This window comes from Lissotriton vulgaris, chromosome 1_1, assembly GCF_964263255.1.
Source record: "Lissotriton vulgaris chromosome 1_1, aLisVul1.2, whole genome shotgun sequence".
NCBI lineage: Eukaryota > Metazoa > Chordata > Amphibia > Caudata > Salamandridae > Lissotriton > Lissotriton vulgaris.
The window spans coordinates 1,098,217,031-1,098,236,515 of record NC_141685.1 but is presented as its reverse complement, the minus strand read 5'-3'; the positions used below and the strand labels follow the sequence as shown (position 1 = coordinate 1,098,236,515).

General features: G+C 49.1%; 1 protein-coding gene across 1 annotated transcript in view; it reads right to left on the bottom strand.

The window, feature by feature from the left end:
* Window positions 1-19,485, bottom strand: part of RANGAP1 (Ran GTPase activating protein 1) — a 537,507-nt gene that overhangs the window by 201,026 nt on the left and 316,996 nt on the right. The gene's annotated exons all lie outside the window — the stretch shown is intronic.

Genomic DNA, 19,485 nt, shown 5'->3' with positions numbered 1-19,485 from the left:
TTTAATAGAAGCATTTGATATGAGCTTCCCCTCTTGGATGAGCATCTCAGCTGCCTCTTTGTATTCATCTGGCAGGTGCTGCAACAGGGTCTCAAGTGTGTCGTAATGTGCCCTGTCATACCTGGCCAGAAGTGCCTGTGTGTTTGAAATGCGCCAGATATTGGCCGCTTGAGCTGCCACCCTTTTCCCTGATGACTCAAACACCTTAGATTCCTTATCTGGGGGAGGAGCATCACCCGTTGTTTGTGAATTAGCCCTCTTCCGGGCATTAGAAACAACAAGAGAGTCCAACGGCAACTGTCCCTTGATGCAAGCAGGGTCTCCAGGCACCGGTTTATACTTCTTTTCAATTCTGGGGTTTATCACCCTGGCTCTTGTAGGCTCCTTAAAGATTTCCCCAGCATGCTTCAAGACACCCTTCAACATAGGCAGAGTCTTGACAGTCCTCTCTGAGACGGAAAAGGTGTCAAAAAGAAAGTCCACTTTAATGGGGTCAGCATGGAGCTGGACGTCATGATTCTTCGCTGCCCTTTCAATGAGGCCATTAAACGCAGCCGAATCCTCAGTAGGCGACGTTTTCACAGCATACATCTGAGTGTCTGGGGTAGAGTGAGGATCACCTGGGTCAGCAGCAGCTGCCCAGGGTTCATTGGTATCATCTGGCTCAGTGTACACAGGATACTTGTATTCATCATCATCACCTTCCCCAGTGTCCACATCTGAATAAGTCGGCGAGACATCATGGCCACGTGGAGAAACCGGTTCCACAAGAACAGGTGTCGAAGTAGAATCTTTTTTCTTCTTCAGTGGAATTTTATAGGACTCCATTGGCTGTTCTGGGGCGATTTTCCGCTTATAAAGGGAAAGTCTGCCTGTTTCGGCATCGATTAATTGCTCCTGTTGCTCATCCAACGAGGATTGTCGATGCTTTAAGACCGGGACCACTGTTGTCGACTTCGGCACCGAGGACACCTTCTCGGGCATGTTGGTGGCCATTTTTAGGGGCAAAAGCCTTCGGCGCCACCTTCGGCGGCAGCGTGAAGTGAATGGGCGTCGACGCCTTCTGAGGTTTATCGACAGGCTTCGAAGGTGGAGGATCTTTAGGCCCGACACTCGAGGCCTTGTCCTTGATGCGCTTCAGGGAGTCTGCCACTTGCTTGGAGAATGCGGCGGACGGCTGCGCCGACTCGACGGAATCCTTCGAGGCACCACTAGACTCGTGGGTCGGTCCGCTCTTGGCCTTGTCTTGACGACGCAGAGTCTCGAGAACCTTCGGATCACTGAGCCCCTTGTCGGTGTCGACCGTCTTCGGCGCCGACTTGTTCGGCTCGACTGCCTTGACCTTTGTCTTCGGCGTGCTAGACTTCGTCTCGACGCCCTTGAGCTGTTTCTTTGGGTCGATAACGCCCTTCTGCTTCGTCGGTGCCGACAGGTCCGAAGACTTTGAGCCGACCAAAGCAATACGCACTTTTGGTTTCGATGGAGGCATCAGTGCTTTCACTTGCATCGAGACCGGTGTTTTCACTTTTGGTTTCGATTTTGCAGGGTGCGGCTCCTTAGGAATGTCCGAAGCCGAGCCCGAAGGCGGGGCCGTAGAACTTATTGGAAGATCTTGGGTAAGGCCTAGTGGTGATCCCTCGACCTGAGCCTTCTGAAGCGTTTCGGCCCCAATGTCTGCTTGAGTTAGCTCCTCGCTCGAGCTATGTTCCATTGCCCCAAAGGCCCCGTCGTCGTCTCTTACCTCGTCGACGACTTCTTCCGCGTCGAGCATTTCAACATCCGCGTCGTAGTTGGAGTCGACCTTCGACGCGTGATTCGACAGGTTCTCACGAACCTCCCGGTCAGCTCCTTCATCATCCCTGGCATCGAATATGTCCACAGGCGCCAGTGCAGTCTGCTGGGCCTCCTGGCGCGCAGCACGACGATGCAGAAGAATCTTCTTGGATCGAAAATGGGAACAAGCCATGCAGCTGGCTTCATCATGATCCGGCGACAGACACTTGTTGCACTCCGGGTGGACGTCGATGTGGGGATACTTTGAGTTGCACACGGGACATCTCTTGAACGGACTCCGTTCCATGATGGTTCGTCGATAAGGCCTCTGGCGTCGACTGGGCCTTCAGCGTCGAAAAGTACGCGGCTCTTCTGGAAATTCGGCTCAGAACAGAGCTGGAAGAATCGGGCACCGAACGCAAGACTATACCGACGAAAACCTAAAGGCCTTAAGAAAGTTTTATATCGATTCCGACTAGAGTGAACTAATATACATCCGAACCCAATGGCGGAAAAAAACAATCTGAGGATGGAGTCGATGCCCATGCGCACTGTAGTCCAGGGGAGGAGCCACCTATCTCGTGATACTTCGAAGACTCTTCCAGGACAACAATGTGCGATCATCCGGACCCAACACTAGGCGGCGATCTATGCACAGACATGAATTCAGCAGTCCACATGCCTCGAACACTTTCCCTTTGGTGAGCTGTCTCCATGCTTTACTTATTTCTCATAAACCTCCATCTCTCATGCTTTGATATCACTCCTCCTGGTACGTATGGGGAGTAATACACTTCCCTATGGACCACACATATCAAGAATCGAGGTCCAATCGGTATAAAAATATTTTTATATATGGGCTTGTGATATATGTCATTATTTTTTCAGGTCCCCCGGTTGTTTTTGTGATTTCTGTGGGTATCTGGATAGGTCCTGAAGAAGGTGGCTGTTCTAATCATTTTATGCCACCGAAACAAGAGTTGACCGAATGTTCAGATCCTGGTGAACATATATAACACTCTTGGTCGTGGAGATTTTACAATCTTTAGTCTCCCCTTCCTCCAGATGCATTTCTATGTGAATGTTGTATGAGTCCGCATGAGTCTGTATGAGTTTTGTATTTTGTGGTTTTGTCATATGTAAATGTTTGTTTTCTTGAGGGTTACTGGTTCAACAGTATATTATATGTACTCTTGATTCTACTGTGGAAGTACTGTTAATCTTTAATATACATAAAGTTCCTGCTGCGAGCACTACACCCACAACACAAGTGAGGTGCCATTTTTATTGAGTTGGGAAACCCTTAGTGGAGAACAATTTCAGGCTCTCTGCAGATTACAGAACTTTTCCTCACAGAAATGTGACCAAAACAAACTGGAGATTGACTGAAAGCCCAAAAATTCTGAACATTTGGATACTTGTTCGGAAAAAATGCCATAACTGTGGTTAAAAAAAATGTTTTTGGATACAGCTCTGGGTTTTCCTTAAAGCTGGGAAGTTTGTGATTTCAGCACAACAAGCCTTTTGCTAATGCCATTACTGAGAGAAAAAAAGATCCTTTTTTTGCAGAACACTTTTTTGCCCATTTTTTTTTTTTTTTTTTTTAACAAAAATCTAGCTATATTTTAGCTATTTTCATTGTCCACTCCAAGGGAACCCACAAACCTTGGGTGCTGAGACAAAATTGAGACAAATTCTGCATGATACCTTACGTGGGGAAAACAGTTTGGAAGGCCTAAGCACAAAGTACTCCAAATAGGCAAAAAGATTTCAGAACTGGGGTGGAAAAGACTCAGCAGTTAATGAGTTGAGGCCAACAACTATTTGGTATGCTACTCTGTACGCACTTTCAGGTGTAATCTTTTATAAGCATCACAAGCCTAATAGTTACAATCCTGACTGGGACACAACAGAGCTGAAGAATAAGCATCAGTCACAGACATTCTCCAACACATTTTACAGGGTTTAAACTGTAATGAAATAAGTGGCGACATTTCAACAAAAAAGAAAGAGCTGACAAAAACACTTAAAATGTTCTACAGCTCCGACAGTGTTCGTTAGAGGAGCTGAAAAAATCTCCTGTCACTAGCACACATGGGGATTTCTACTTCTTGTGGAGGTCACCAGATGCTGGTCCTGTCTCCATGCCAAATCCAGTGGCACCAGTGATATTAAGTGCAATGAAACAAATTCTAAATCCAAAATGGCACATGGTAAAGGGGTCAAGTGAATATTCTGCAGGAGTTCATAGCTATTAGTCATACTGTCCCACGAGACCCAACTAAAGTGAACATGTGGGAATAGAAGAGGAAAAAATTAGAGAGGAAGGCAGGTCCTTCAGAGGCTGTGGCCATGGTTCACAGAAACAAATGGTAAGAAAGTTGGTCAGGAGCATGGACAGAGAACCAGCAGCAGACACCATGAGACCATCACAGAGGGTCTTACATTTCAATCCAATGCTATATATCAACTTAAGATCCCACTGGGGTATTATATAAGGTTTGGGAGGGGTCATGTCTGTCAAACTTATAATAAACAGCGTCCCAACTGGCAATTTAACCAAGAATGGCTGATCCGGCTAAGGCAGAAAAGTCGAAAGGGCAGACAAATATTCTTTTTAAACTGCCACTGCAAGGCCTTTTCTGGCTAAATAAAAAACAAAGAAAATGCATGACAGCTTAGTTGGTAAGGGGGGCAGTGTTTCAAGCACACCAGGCAACAAATTTGTCTAAGCACCCAAAGGGAGGGTATCTGGCAGCAAGGATAAAATCTACAACTTCCATCAGGGGAAAATACAGCCACAGGCACCAGGGCATCCCCTAATAGACTGGCATGAGGAAAGACTAACAGTGCTGTGTGGTGGCCTAATCAAAGAGCAGTGACACTTGTAAGAGGGGTACGGAGTGCGGTCTTTGGGGCCCCGACGCAACGGGATGATGCAACCATTCCCCTAGTAGGTCCTATATATGTTGTGGGGGTATAAACCTGCTGGGACTAGAACTAAGACAGGGCTGACCGATTGCGCCTCCTTGTGCCCTGCTGAGGCCCTCAACGAGAGACACATGCCTCGCACTGTTCTGGGCAAAGAATAGTCATGATGGCTCTTAATAGTGATCCCCTGCACTGCTGACAATCAGCAACTTCATAATTATTGCTGCTCTTGCTACTGTGAACCCCTGGCGGCTTGGCGGACCACCCTAAACTGCGACATAGGAAGGCTCCTGTGCATTGCATCCACTGAAACTATTAGACTTACACAGCACAACGTGCGAGTGCTACCCTTATTCACCCCATGGGCAAGAAGGATAAACAATCCCACCTGAAGTATGAAGCCTTCAGAAGCCACAAACACATGCAACTGGTTGCCCAAAGCGACAGGGTGTTGGAGAAATTCACGCTAGGTGATTCTCCATCCGCACATGAAGTCGCCTCTCTCCTCAAGAGATTAAAACGAGCCTATCAACAACTGATATCAAGACTGACTCACTGACCCGCTAGCTGGATGATATGAAGGAACATCTGGACCACCAACATGTGCGCATAGATATAACTGAATATAGATATAACTGAATGAAGGATCTCAGACCTGAATGATTTACACAGCACAAAATGCGGCGCTGTTAAAGGAGATGGTAACTGAAATGGAGAAGATAATATTGAAGAAAGAAGATCTGGAGGCACGATCATATAGAAGCAACATCAAGATAGGTGGAATAGCTGAAACTACATTGATTGGTGGCACACAAGACAATATAGAAAAGCTGCTCCAAGACATATTTGAGACAGTCGCTCTCATGCACGCTGGTGATGGGGAGAGCTCTTCTTGCTTTGGCCCTCAAGCCAATCCTGAGGGTCCCACCATGACCCCTCATAGCAAAACTTCTCAATTACAGAGATTGAGACACTAGCCTGTGGCTGCCTCGAAAAAAAGTAACATTCTAAATGACGATATGTCCTTGTCATTCTAAACTGATTTTACACAAAGCATACAGGACACACAGCGGAAATTTGCCTCCATCAAAAAAAAAAAACGTGCAGGATATGGGGATGCATTAACCATGATTTACCCAGTCCGGCTTAGATTCACTTTGCAGGTCAAAACATTGAACTTTATGGACCCAAAGGAGGCGCCCTCGAACCTTAAGAAGCTTGGCCAAAACAAGAGTGCAACACCTGATCGCAGAGTCATACTGGAACAAGATCTGTTTGATGCTGAATAAAAGGTTCGACCTTGTACCAACTATTACACTAATGAACAAGGCTGCTACGGTGTACTTAACATGAGCGATGTCGAACCATGACCTTTAACCAGGAATGGACCAGGTGCTCGACAGCAGCAACCTCATATTTTTCAGCCTCCTAACCACCCCACTGATCTGCTACTCATTACCTCATCGGCTGCAGAGGCCTATTGCATGACTGTCTTATCTCCGGACCTTCTAGGCAAGGTGTCATTTAACTTCCTAGGTACCCATCATTGCCACTGTTTTTAGGTCTCGACTATTCTATCCCGTAAGGGATAAATAGACGAGAGTATAGAGGGCAAACCAAGCTCTGAAACCATCGCGGATTGCGTCCAGTTCATGTGGTGCACTTGTGCGGAACGCGTGTCCACATCAAAGCCATCAGCCTCCCTCCCACAGGCATCTGAAGCTTCCCCAGCATGCGCTCGGCCTCAGGCATTCAAGCGTGAAGCTTCCCAAGCGCGCGCTCAGCCTCACTTCTCCTCCCCCCTAATTCACCCCTGCCAGGACCCTAAGGCTGACTTCTTAGGACTGACTTTTCCAAATCGCTGTCCCTCACCCCTTCTTTATTTCTTCTTTCTCTCACCCCTTTCTTTCTTTTCTCTTCTGCTTCTTTTCTATGTTTACTTCTCTCACCCCTATCGTTTTCTCTTGCTATCTCACAATTTTTTCTTTCTAATCTCCACACTATTCTTTCCTACTTCCCCCTGTATTCTCCCTCTCATCCTCCTCCTTTCTCTTTCATCTGCCCTCCCCTTCTATCCTTCCTGCCTCTCTTTAGCTCTCTCTTCGTATTGTTGCGTCTTCTCCGGTCTCTCGTCGTTTCTCTTGTTTGTTCTCTTTCTCACCCTCTCTACTGTCGTTATCTCCCCCGCTGCTTCTCAAGTGACTGAAAGGGTGTGTTCTGAAACAGACGATTCAATAGAATTTGGAATTTACTTGAAAAACCCACTATAAGCTACAACATAATGCATTTAAACCTGCGAGGATTGTACCTCGGGAAGACTGGGATAATTGCCGGCTTTGCCTTTCTGCCTTTGCCCTTTCATGAATACATGCCCTCTTTATTTTGGTTTCAGTGTGCCACAGTTGTCTTCTGTCTGTGTACACACATGTACAAACAAATAAGCCACATGAATGCACATGAACAAATGCTCCTATGTGCAACATCTCAGATACATATCTACCACGCCAAAATACACACACCTAAACAACCAACCACACAAACAAACGCACACGCAACTACCCAAATATACATACACAGTTACACACAGACGCAACTATTCAAATACACGCATCTGGGCAAGCAAATGCACCAGACGCCTCACAGACACCAACAACCACATAAATACACCTACTCTGAGAAACGCGCAAACGCAACCACAACAATACACTTGGTACCCATGCAAATATATCCACACGCACACATGCAGCTACACAAATACACATTCGCACATATTCATAAGCTTCCATATACACACCTACCCGCACAACCACATAAATACGCACACAGACATACGTACATTAGCAAATATACCCACACGCACAGACGCAACCACACAAATAAGCATAGATTACACCCACGCACCCAAACATTCACAAACAATCAAATACACAAACACCTACACACGAACGCCACCACACAAAATACACACGCACACACAAATGCGCGTACATACACACACTAAAACATGCTCGCATATACACGCATGCCTACACGTATCCACACACACATACATACATGTGCATAAATACCATCAGCGGTTCCGTTGTTTGATTATGCGGTAAACACTGAAGCAATATTCTCGTGGTGTTTAGTAAATATGTATACTATCTGCTCGTGACGTTTCTCTGGGCTCAGATAGCTGGACCAAGGAATGTAATGTTTATGAAATACGTGAATGGCCCCTTGTGTTTATGAAAACACAAGTCCTGTAGCAGGATCCATGGGAGTCGGGAGAGATACAGGCACAGCCTACGCTTTCAAAGTCATTGTCTTATCAGACTGGTCGACCTTCCCCATCATTGGTCGCATTAGGACACAGGTAACTGGAAACAGATAGGGAAGCACATAGAGGCAGTAAAGGCCTGTGTAGCCAGAACCACTCAGCAGAACCACAGCGCCACCCCAGCATCACTCAGGGCCACCCCAGCATCACTCAGGGCCACCCCAGCAACACTCAGGGCCACCCCAGCAACACTCAGGGCCACCCCAGCAACACTCAGGGCCTCCACAGCATCACTCAGGGCCTCCACAGCATCACTCAGGGCCTCCACAGCATCACTCAGGGCCTCCACAGCATCACTCAGGGCCTCCACAGCATCACTCAGGGCCTCCACAGCATCACTCAGGGCCTCCACAGCATCACTCAGGGCCTCCACAGCATCACTCAGGGCCTCCACAGCATCACTCAGGGCCACCACAGCATCACTCAGGGCCACCACAGCATCACTCAGGGCCACCACAGCATCACTCAGGGCCACCACAGCATCACTCAGGGCCACCACAGCATCACTCAGGGTCACCACAGCATCACTCAGGGTCACCACAGCATCACTCAGGGTCACCACAGCATCACTCAGGGCCACCACATCATCACTGACGGCCACCACAGCATCACTCAGGGCCACCACAACATCACTCAGGGCCACCACAACATCACTCAGGGCCACAACAACATCACTCAGGGCCACCACAACATCACTCAGGGCCACCACAACATCACTCAGGGCAACCACAACATCACTCAGGGCAACCACAACATCACTCCGCGCCATCACAGCATCAATCTGTGCAACCATTCAACAACAACTGGTTCAAATATGTTCTCTCAATGTTTCAAGCTTTATTACAAAGGTCAGAAAAAGATGTTAATATTTCAATTCTGTTCTTGGATTTTCATCACAATAAAATAAACTGAACATGATCTTCACAAAAGTTATTTACAAAAGTTTAAGCTATTGCCATTATAAATTACAATTATAAATTACAATTACTTTTATTTAAGTATTAATTATTTAAAAAAATTAAAAGCCATTGTTATTTGTAATATCAATACATCTAGGTCACGTAAATACAAAACATGTTGCATTACAAATGCTATAGGTGTCACATTTGCGAAAGTTACAACTATCGGCATTGTAAATGACAAAGCTATTAATTTATCTATTTTCAAAACAAACCCATAAATAAAAAAATTGTCATTTACAAGACCAATAGCTCAAACTTTCCTAATGCGAGACCTATTGCATTGCAAATGCTTGTTTTGTCTTGCATTGCAATGGATTGCCGGAGGTTCTTGGGGAACAACCATGGGACAATTGGGGCTTGGAGTGAGAGGGGGTTTGTTCACTGCATCATGTATCGTCAGTGCTCAAATGCAACCCAGCCTTTCCTGGAGGCAATTGCCAACTGCACAATATCACCACATATTACACTCTGCTTGGGGCCAGGGCTCTATGCAATATGCGCTCCACATGGTGTTTAAGTGTATCACATGGAGTATTAGCGTTCTGGCCAGTTGAGGTATTTGTTCCATAGCTAGAGGCATCGAAGGAGTGCGGTTAAGACCTCAAGGTCATCAAACCTCCTCTTTGGAATCAGTGTGGCAGGATGGGGTTGTGTCACTTAGCTTTCTTATGCCTGTTTTTGACTAATATGAAATTTTTTAACAGAAGTGGATTTGTCAAGATAACAGCCTTGTGACTGGGACCAGTAACAGGATCTGTGTGAAGTCCCCAACTTCTTAGGCTCAGCAAAGTACAGCTTGCCTTCCAATCACTGATAACCTTCAGATGCACTGGTCAAGTGACTTAGAATTGTAATTACAGCCAAGGCACCAAAAATACAACTTGTAAAAGTCTGTGATACATTTGAAGGAGGCAGACTTAAAGTGCCTCAAGCTTGTCTATTTCAGTGGGGGCATCATTCCCTAGCACACTGTCTTTCGAGCCTTACTTTTCATTCTCTTAGATCGAAGTGATACTATGTTCGGACAAAAATTGCATAGATTGTCTGGGAAGTCTATTGGTCAATGGGAAGTTCAGAGACAAAGAATGCAGTTCCCACTCCCAAAGCTTTGCGTGAGCCTATCTTAATTGGTACAGCAGACCACCCATCACACTGCAGACATTCGAATGACTTCAACTGACTGGAAATGAGGATTACATGATCCTGTAATTATAATAGATAATAGTGTCAAATAGAAACAGATAAAATCATAAAACTGGATAACAGTCAAACACAGAATACACGTCTGTCTTTTTGATTCATTCATATGTGGCACTGCCAAAATACAAGAAGGCATGTGCAACAATCACAAAATAATAACTGAATATGCCACCAGGCTTCTGAGGAAAAGAAGTGATGGCAAATATGTTCTAAATAGCCTCTTGTAAAGATGCACATGGAAATGACACATGCTGGCTGTGCGTTTGCACCGGTACTACACATGCATTTTCCAACTGCTTTCTGCTTCTCCAGACAATATATCTCTAGATAAACGCTAAGCACTATGGCATTCATTAGGATGTCTGGATGTCCAGTAGGTAGTTCCTTTGAGAGGATGGTAGGATGTTGCCCCTGCTTAACAGTTTGTGGAAGGCCATGAAGAGGCAGCGCTTGACAAGGACAGAGGACAGATATACTAACAAGCATTTGCAATGCAATCGGTCTCGCCTTTTGGACCTTATATGTATTTAGCTATGCAGCACATTAGCCTGAGTGCTGAGACATCTACTGTTCTTGAAAATGGAGAGAAAGTAAGCACCAAACTGCGTGACATGTCAGGTATGGGAACATATGAAGTGAACTATTGCCTTTCAGCAGGAAATGGTTTAGTCCAAAGCTCTGTTTTTAATATAAAAATCAGGGCCTTCGGTGGCCATATCACTCAAAAATACAAGATTTAAAAAAGATATTATTGTCTGCGGGTGCTCGTGGAAGACAATTTCTATGGACTGGAATCTAGAGGATGCTAAAGTGATTCTGGTATTTTACTGAACTCTGCTGGACGCTTTTTTTTTTATCAAGAAGGTTAAATAGCGGCCGTTGACAGAATTTTTTTTAAAAAGAAAGTCCCTCAGCAGATAGCAATTCTGGTATTCTACTGACCTCTTCTGGTCATTTTATATCAAGACAATTAAATGTCAGTTGAACAGAAAAAAAGTTCCTAAGCGCAAGCAGACAAGTCCTAGGGCTGATCTTCAGAGCCCACAAAGTACTTACACATACAAGTATATAATAAGTATATACTAAAGTATATACCAGAGGTCTTGAATGCTCGACCTAAAAAGGAGTGCAGCACAGATGTTGAATCTGCAAGTCATTTTTTAAATTCTAGATTCTCATTAATATTTTAAACCACAGATAGAACTAGACAATAGGCACTAAAGAGATATGTGTCATTCGCACGCAGTTATTTATGCACTTGCACAAACTAAAGCAATAATAGCTACTCAGGCCAGGTCCCACGACCTTCTATTCGATTACTAGAACCCTATGCACCCCAAACATACTGCGATGCCTTGATGCTTTCCCTGCACTTGTAGCTAGGCCTCTTCTCAAGAAATGCATCACCAACCAAGTCATGAATACAGTTCTCACTTAATGCACCTCAATTCTGAGCCGCAATACTCCTAAATGCTCATAAAGCAGATGATGCCTGAGGGGCGGAGCTAGCTAGCAACCGAGATGGCTGCTTGAGCAGAGAGCTCCCCAGTCTCTGTCACTATCCAGCCAAATATCCTGCGTGTTTCGGTGCCCTGGACAGCCCTGCCCTGCTGATCCGTGTCCCTCGGAGGACACTGCCTGCATCTGGTGCAATTCTTGCCCCCGCCCCCCCTGACTTGACGGTGGCGAGCTGCGAGGCCTAGCCGGGCCGGCAACTAAAGAGAGGAGGAGCCTTCTGGCGCGGTGGAAGCAGCGGACCGAGTTGCTTCCCCCGGCGGCGGCACTTAACTAAGGGCGGGCCAGGCACTCGAGGGTGCCTGTGTGGAGCTTAGAAGAAATGCGTTACTTACCTGTAACAGCAGTTATCCAGTGTTGGTGTCTTTCATAGATTCACATGCCTGAATCATTCCCCGTCGCCGAGACGGGAGCCTCCGGTACATAAAAAAGTAATGTCCTAAGGACATACATAGAGAATATAGGCCGAAGGGCCTCCCCTTTGGGGCCTTTCCACGTCCTTATGTAAAAAGGACCGAACTCTCATCGTTAGCCAATCAGCTCCGACCTCCCTCTAGAACCTTCCCGGGAGGAGCCTCAGTCCCTCAGATTTTCGTACGCACCCAGGTAGGGTGTCGCAATGTAGACATAGAGGTACGTGAGTCCTTACCGGGGAGGCGGGAGGGTTGCATGTGAATCTATGAAAGACACCAACACTGGATAACTGCTGTTACAGGTATGTAACGCATTTCTTATCCAGTATTTGGGTGTCTTTCATAGATTCACATGCCTGAATCAGAGTAGCCAGCAGTTATACATGCATAGTGGTAAAGCACATTCTCACAACCAGCAGGCCTGCATAAATTACAGACGTGAGAAAAACATGGCAATATACAGTCATGCATATAGCAGAAAAAACCCATGAAGAATGTGCATACCTGGATGGCGGGACGAGGTAAGGCTCACCTTATTGGAAGAGATGGCGCAGCACCGCTTGTCCCACTGCAGCGTCCTTCTGCAGTTCGATGTCCAGGCAGTAGTGCCTGGAAAAGGTGTGCGGGGACTTCCAGGTCGCCGCTTGGCAGATGTCCAGGATCGTCACTCCAGCGAAGAGCGCCGCTGACGTTGACATCGCTCTGGTAGAGTGGGCAGCCACTCGGTCCGTCAAAGGCCGTCCGGCCTGATCATGGCAGAAAGCAATCGCTGAAGAAATCCAGCGGGAGATGCTCTGTTTTGTCAAGGGCAAACCCATGCGCGGGTTGCTGTAGGCTACAAAGAGTTGAGAAGACTTCCTGACCTCTTTGGTCCTGTCCAAGTAGAATTTGAGACACCTTTTAAGGTCCAAGGAATGCAGCGCCCTTTCTGCCGCTGTGGAAGGGTTCGCAAAAAATGACTTGAGTACAATTGGTTCGTTCAGATGAAAGTCTGACGGCACTTTAGGAATGAATTTAGGGTTGGGCCTGAGTACCACTCGGTCGTGCCTGAATTGGAGATACGGTTCCTGAATAGACAGCGCTTGAAGTTCGCTGACTCGTCTGGCCGACGTCAGGGCGAGCAGGAGTGCCGTCTTCCATGAGAGATGTTTGAGAGTGGCCCGGTGTATGGGCTCGAAAGGGTGTTTCATTAGTTGGTTGAGCACCAAGTTCAATTGCCAGGTCGGAGGGACTTTCCGAGGCCTCGGAAAGGATCTGTAGAGCCCTTTCAGAAATTGCTTTATCAGTCGACTGGACCATAGGGAAGGTCCAGATGAGGTCCTGGTGAATCTAGAAATCGCAGCCAGATGAACCTTAATGGAGGCGTGAGCCAGCCCCGATTGAGCCAGGTGGAGGAGGTATGGTAGCAACTGTACTGGGGTGACCCGGAGAGGGTGTAAGCCTTGTTCCGAACACCACAAGCAGAACCTCTTCCACTTCAGTGAGTAGGTCTTGTTCGTGCTGCCCGCCCTCGCTTTGGCTAGTACGGCCCTGCAGTCCTGCGGGATCTCTAGGTCTCCGAACTCTCGGTGCTCAGGAGCCAGGCCGATAATTTGAGCGAACGGAGGTTCGGGTGGTGTACCTGGCCTCCGGACATCGTTAAGAGGTTCGGGTGTTGTCGCAGGTGAATCGGGGGCTTGATGGAAAGGCGAAGCAGGTCCGAGAACCAGTGTTGTCTCGGCCAGTACGGAGCAATCAGGATCAGGGTGCACGGCTCCGTCTTCATCTTCCGGAGGAGCCTCGGTATCATCGGGAACGGAGGAAAAGCGTACGCAAACACGCTGAACCAGCCGATGGAAAAAGCATTTCCCAGCGACCCCCGTTGGGGATGCCAGCTTGCGTAGCTTGGGCATTTGGCGTTCCCTGCCGTCGCGAAGAGATCGATCTTCGGGGTCCCCCATTGCGAGAAGACGTGGGCCACCGTGTCGCCGTTCAGCTCCCATTCGTGGGAGAGAGAGGTCTGTCTGCTGAGGGCGTCCGCGATGGTGTTGTCCTTCCCGGGAACGTACTCCGCTTTGAGGGAGAGCCCGTGTGCCACCAACCAGTTCCAGATTTTTTGCGATTCTCTTGAGAGAGAGAGAGATCGCGTTCCCCCCTGTTTGTTCAGGTAGTGCATCGTCGTGGTGTTGTCCGTTTTGACGAGCACCGGGGAAGTTCCGATACGTGGCAGGAATGCCTGCAGAGCCAGATACACTGCCCTCAGTTCCAAGAGGTTGATGTGTAGTTGTTTCTCTTGGGCGTCCCATTTGCCGCTGACTCGAAGGTCCAACAGAACCGCGCCCCAGCCTTCCAGTGAGGCATCTGTCGTGATGACCAGAGGTGCCGGCGGCAGGAGGAACTGCAAGCCGGCCGTCAGGTGTGTCCGGTTTCTCCACCACAGAAGGGCCTTTGTGATGGCCGGTGTGATTGTGATAATGTCCTCGAAGGAGCCGGAACTCTGTTTCCATTGTCTCGCCAGCGCCTCCTGCAGGGGACGCATGCGGAGCCTGCAGTGTGGTAGGAGGAGAATGCAGGAGGACATCATCCCTAGCAAGGAGGTGAATGTCCGGACTTTGATGCGAGACTTCTTGGCCACAGCCGCGGCCAGAGACAGTATTTTGTTGGTCCTGTCCTCCGAGGGGAAAGCCTTTGCGCGCTTCGTGTCCAAGGTAGCCCCCAGGAAGGTGATCCTCGTTGATGGAGTAGTGCAGGATTTTTTGAGGTTGATCGTCAGACCCAGCTGTTGAAAGAGAGCGCTGCAGGCGTTGGAGGAAGCAGTCGCGCCCTCCGGGGAAGGCGCCTTCACCAGCCAGTCGTCCAGGTAGGGGAATACCTGGTGACCCCTTTGTCGCAGGAAGGCTGCCACCGGCGCCAAGCACTTCGTGAAGATACGTGGTGCAGATTTGAGGCCGAATGGCAAGACCTTGAACTGGTAATGTCTGCCTGCTATTTCGAACCGTAGGTACCTCCTGTGCCGTATGAGGATGGGGATATGGTAGTAGGCGTCCTGTAAGTCCAGGGAGACCATCGAGTCTCCTCTTTCCAGCGCCCCCAGGATCTCCTGGATTGTGACCATCCGGAAGGATTGACTCCGCAGGAAGGCGTTGAGCGCCCGGAGGTCTAAGATCGGCCTCCATTTGTCCCCTTTCTGTTGGACTAGGAAGAAGTGGGAATAAAAACCCTTCCCCTTCTGGGACTCTGGGACTTTTTCGATGGCTCCTTTGACCAACATGGCGGATACTTCCTTGAGAAGGAGGTGCAGGTGTTTGTGAGCACGCTTCAGCGGAGGAGTGTTGGGAGGGGTGTTGACCATTTCGAGGGAATGTCCAAATTGAATTATTTGTAGTACCCACCGATCCGTAGTGATTTTTCGCCAATTTTGGAGGAAGTGGGTCAGTTTTCCCCCAATTCGAAAGGATTGAGATGGTGGTGGGACTGGCTGGAGTAAATGGTCACTGGCGGCCGCCAGTGCCCTTCTTGGCGGATTTGCCTCTGAAGGACGACCTCCCATAGGACGACTGTCGGGTCTGTTGTTTGTGCTGGGGCTGGTTCCTGTTGCCGTAGGAGTAGGACGACCGATTTTGGTAGGAACCTCTGTAGGAGTACTGACCTCTGGAGCGGCCCCCCCGAAAGGACTGGTTCCGGGACTGGAGGGAGCCCAGAGCCCTCGCCGTATCGGTATCTTTCTTGATAGCCTGGAGTGCTTCGTCTATCTTCTCCCCAAAGAGAAATTGACCATCGAACGGCATGTCCAGCACCTTAGATTGGACCTCTTGTCGAAAGGACGTTGCTTTGAGCCAGCCTTGGCGGCGGAGCACGGCAGCCCCGGCCAACTGGCGGAATCCCGTCATGGCTGCGTCGATGGCGCAGTCGATTATTTCAGCCGCGGAGTTTTGTCCTTCCGCTAGGAGAGCTTTCACTTCGTCCTGGACCGTGGATGGCAGGCCTTGCAGATAGGGGGCTATGTCTTCCCATAGCTGGCGGTTGTAGCGCCCAAGTAGGGCGATGGAATTCGCCACTTTGATGGTCATGGCGGACGTGGTAGAGAACCGTTTGCCTATGGTGTCCAGTTTCCTTCCTTCCTTGTCTGGGGGTGCGGACAGCGGCGAGGAGGGGTTGCGGGATTGCTTTTGGGCCGCCTGAGTCACAACCGAGTCCGGTTTGGGGTGGCCGGTCAGGCAGGCTGGCGCGGTGATCGGGGCCTTATATTTTTTGTCTAGGCGCGGAACCACCGCAGGCACCGAGGCAGGCGTAAGCATCAGCTTCTTGCCCTGTTCCCACAGAAAGTCTATAAGTGGAATAGACTTGGCCAATTTCTGGCTGTGCTCCTTGAAATCATGGAGGAAGCATTCCGTTTCCGTGGATTCCACCGCCATGTGAAACCTCTTTGCTGCCCTGTCCACCAGTTTGTGGAAACCCCCAACGTCCGCCGTCTCAGATTGGCGCGGTCGCGGGGATGCCGGTGTAGACGAATGGTGTGATGACGCAGCATCGGCATCGTCGTCTCTGTGGTCCGAGTCAACGTCTTGCACTTCGCCTTCCTCCAAGTCCGTCTCCTCCTCCTCGCCTTCCGAGGAGTCCTCCACCTGAGGCTGGGGCCGAGTGCGAGGCTGGGGTTGGTTCCGAGGACGGGCCTGGAGAGCGGAAGGGCGCGAGGCCGACGGTTGCGCTTGGGTGACCGGCACCTGGGTTCCGCTGTCGGCATCCGGGAACCGTTGTTTATAGTCCTGCACCAGGGAGCGCAAAACGTTGACCAGAGACAGGGGCAAACAGATCATCGGGGTGTTCTCCGTGTTGACGTTCAAGGAGCGTTCCTGATACATAACTTCGTCCTGGTCCTCGTGAACGTCCTGGTTTTCGTCGTCGGACTCCTCACTCTGCAGTGTCACCTGCTCTTGCTCGGGTGCCAACTCTACCGTTGGGGGAACCGAGGAAGTTGGAATCGAGTGATACATAACTTCGTCCTGGTCCTCGTGAACGTCCTGGTTTTCGTCGTCGGACTCCTCACTCTGCAGTGTCACCTGCTCTTGCTCGGGTGCCAACTCTACCGTTGGGGGAACCGAGGAAGTTGGAATCGAGTGAATGGAGACTTCGACCAATCTAGATTCTTTCCAAGATGGCGCCGGGGTCTCTTCCGATGACGTGCGTGAAGATGGCGCGCCCGCCGTGTGTGTTGGTGACTTGAACGCCTCCGTTAGTGTCGATGGCATCAAATTCTGCGGGGATAAGGGAATCGCCGACTTACTGGTGGTAGAGCCTTCGACTTGAGATTTCTTGGGTGAAGGCGGACCCTTTGAACTTGACCTCGACCGTTTAGGTGACGATCCTTCGGTATGAGATGTCTTCGGCGAAGGCGTACCTTTAGATTTGGACCTCTTAGGTGACGATGACGCCGATGGTCCGATATTAGTCTTGGACGAAGGCTTCGGAGGAATGGTCGAGGAGACCGGTGCGCCTGAGGACGCAGTGGTGGTCGTTGTGGCCGTCGCGGAGGGCGATGAGGCCGTAGTGGTCGACACAGTGGTCGAGACCGAGGTGGTCCGCTTAGTAGATGGAGCGGGTTTCTTGAACCTCTGGCCATCCTTAACAGACACGGAGGAGGTGGTGGAACGTGCCTCCGAAGGTTTCCTGTGCGCCTTCTTAGGAGGAGTGTCTGTCTCTCCAGGGGACTGCACCCTGGGTCTCTTCTTGGAGACTTTGGAGGTCACGGAGACACTACCCTCGGAAGATTCCAGAGTGTCTCGGACCTTAAGCCTGTCGAGCCATTCGAGAAGGCGAGCCTCTCTTTCCTTAACAGTCTTCTTTGGGAAGGCTCTACACACCCTACACTTGTCAGGGACGTGGTCAGGGTACAGGCAATATAAGCACAGACCGTGCTTGTCCTCCGCTTGAATCCGCTGCTTGCCGCAGGAGGAACAGGCCCTGAGAAGGGCTTTCTTTTGCGAGTCCGCCATGGATGAAGCCTTCTTATTGGATTCCGACATGGGAGACAGTAGTCGAAGATAGGATATGTATTTTGTTTGTACAAAGTGTACTTCCAGCGAAGTTTGAGACTTCGAAGCAAGAAAAACCTGAAGAGCTCAGGTTGGAGACTCCCTAGCACAACGTGCGGTAGAAAATCTGAGGGACTGAGGCTCCTCCCGGGAAGGTTCTAGAGGGAGGTCGGAGCTGATTGGCTAACGATGAGAGTTCGGTCCTTTTTACATAAGGACGTGGAAAGGCCCCAAAGGGGAGGCCCTTCGGCCTATATTCTCTATGTATGTCCTTAGGACATTACTTTTTTATGTACCGGAGGCTCCCGTCTCGGCGACGGGGAATGATTCAGGCATGTGAATCTATGAAAGACACCCAAATACTGGATAATGCAAATGCTACTTACCAGTATGCATCTGTTCTTGGCATGTAGGGCTGCTGACATTCATATCTGTGCATAGTCCGCCACCTAGTGTTGGGTCCGGATGATTGCACATTGTTGTCCTGGAAGAGTCTTCGAAGTATCACGAGATAGGTGGCTCCTCCCCTGGACTACAGTGCGCATGGGCATCGCCTCCATCCCCAGATTGTTTTTAGCCATAGGCAGAGATGGAGTGAAGAAGTGAGTGATGACCATGCTATGAGCATATGTTTGTATATGAATACATACTGCAGCTGCTACAGGCGCCGGGGAGGAGGGTGGGCGATATGAATGTCAGCAGCCCTACATGCCAAGAACAGATGCATACTGGTAAGTAGCATTTGCAGTTCGAGGCATGTGGGCTGCTGAATTCATATCTGTGCATAGAATACATAGCAGTCCCTCCATTAGCGGCGGCCGCCCGTGCCAGCTGCAGCAGTCTGAAAAAGCGTTTTTAGAACAGCCTGACCAACAGCTGCCTGTTGTTTTGAATGCACGTCTACACAGTAGTGCTTAGTGAAAGTATGAGTGGTAGACCATGTGGCTGCTCTACAGATGTCTTCTAAGGGAATGTTACCTAAGAACGCCATAGAGGCCCCCAACTTCCTAGTGGAGTGGGCCCTCGGTGGTATAGTGAGAGTGCGCTTTGCTTTAGCGTAGCAGATCTGAATGCACTTTACTATCCATCTAGCTATTCCTGCTTTGGAGATTGCATTTCCCTTGTGTTGTGTGGCAAAAGCAACAAAAAGTTGTTTGGTTTTGCGGAAATCTTTTGTCCTGTCCACATAATACATCAAGGCCCTCTTCACATCAAGGGTGTGGAGCATCCGCTCCGCCAGCGTCTCTGGGTTTTGGAAGAACACCGGCAATTCAATAGTTTGGTTTATGTGAAACTGCGAGACCACTTTGGGTAAGAACTTAGGGTTAGTGCGGAGCACCACCCTGTTGGCATGTACC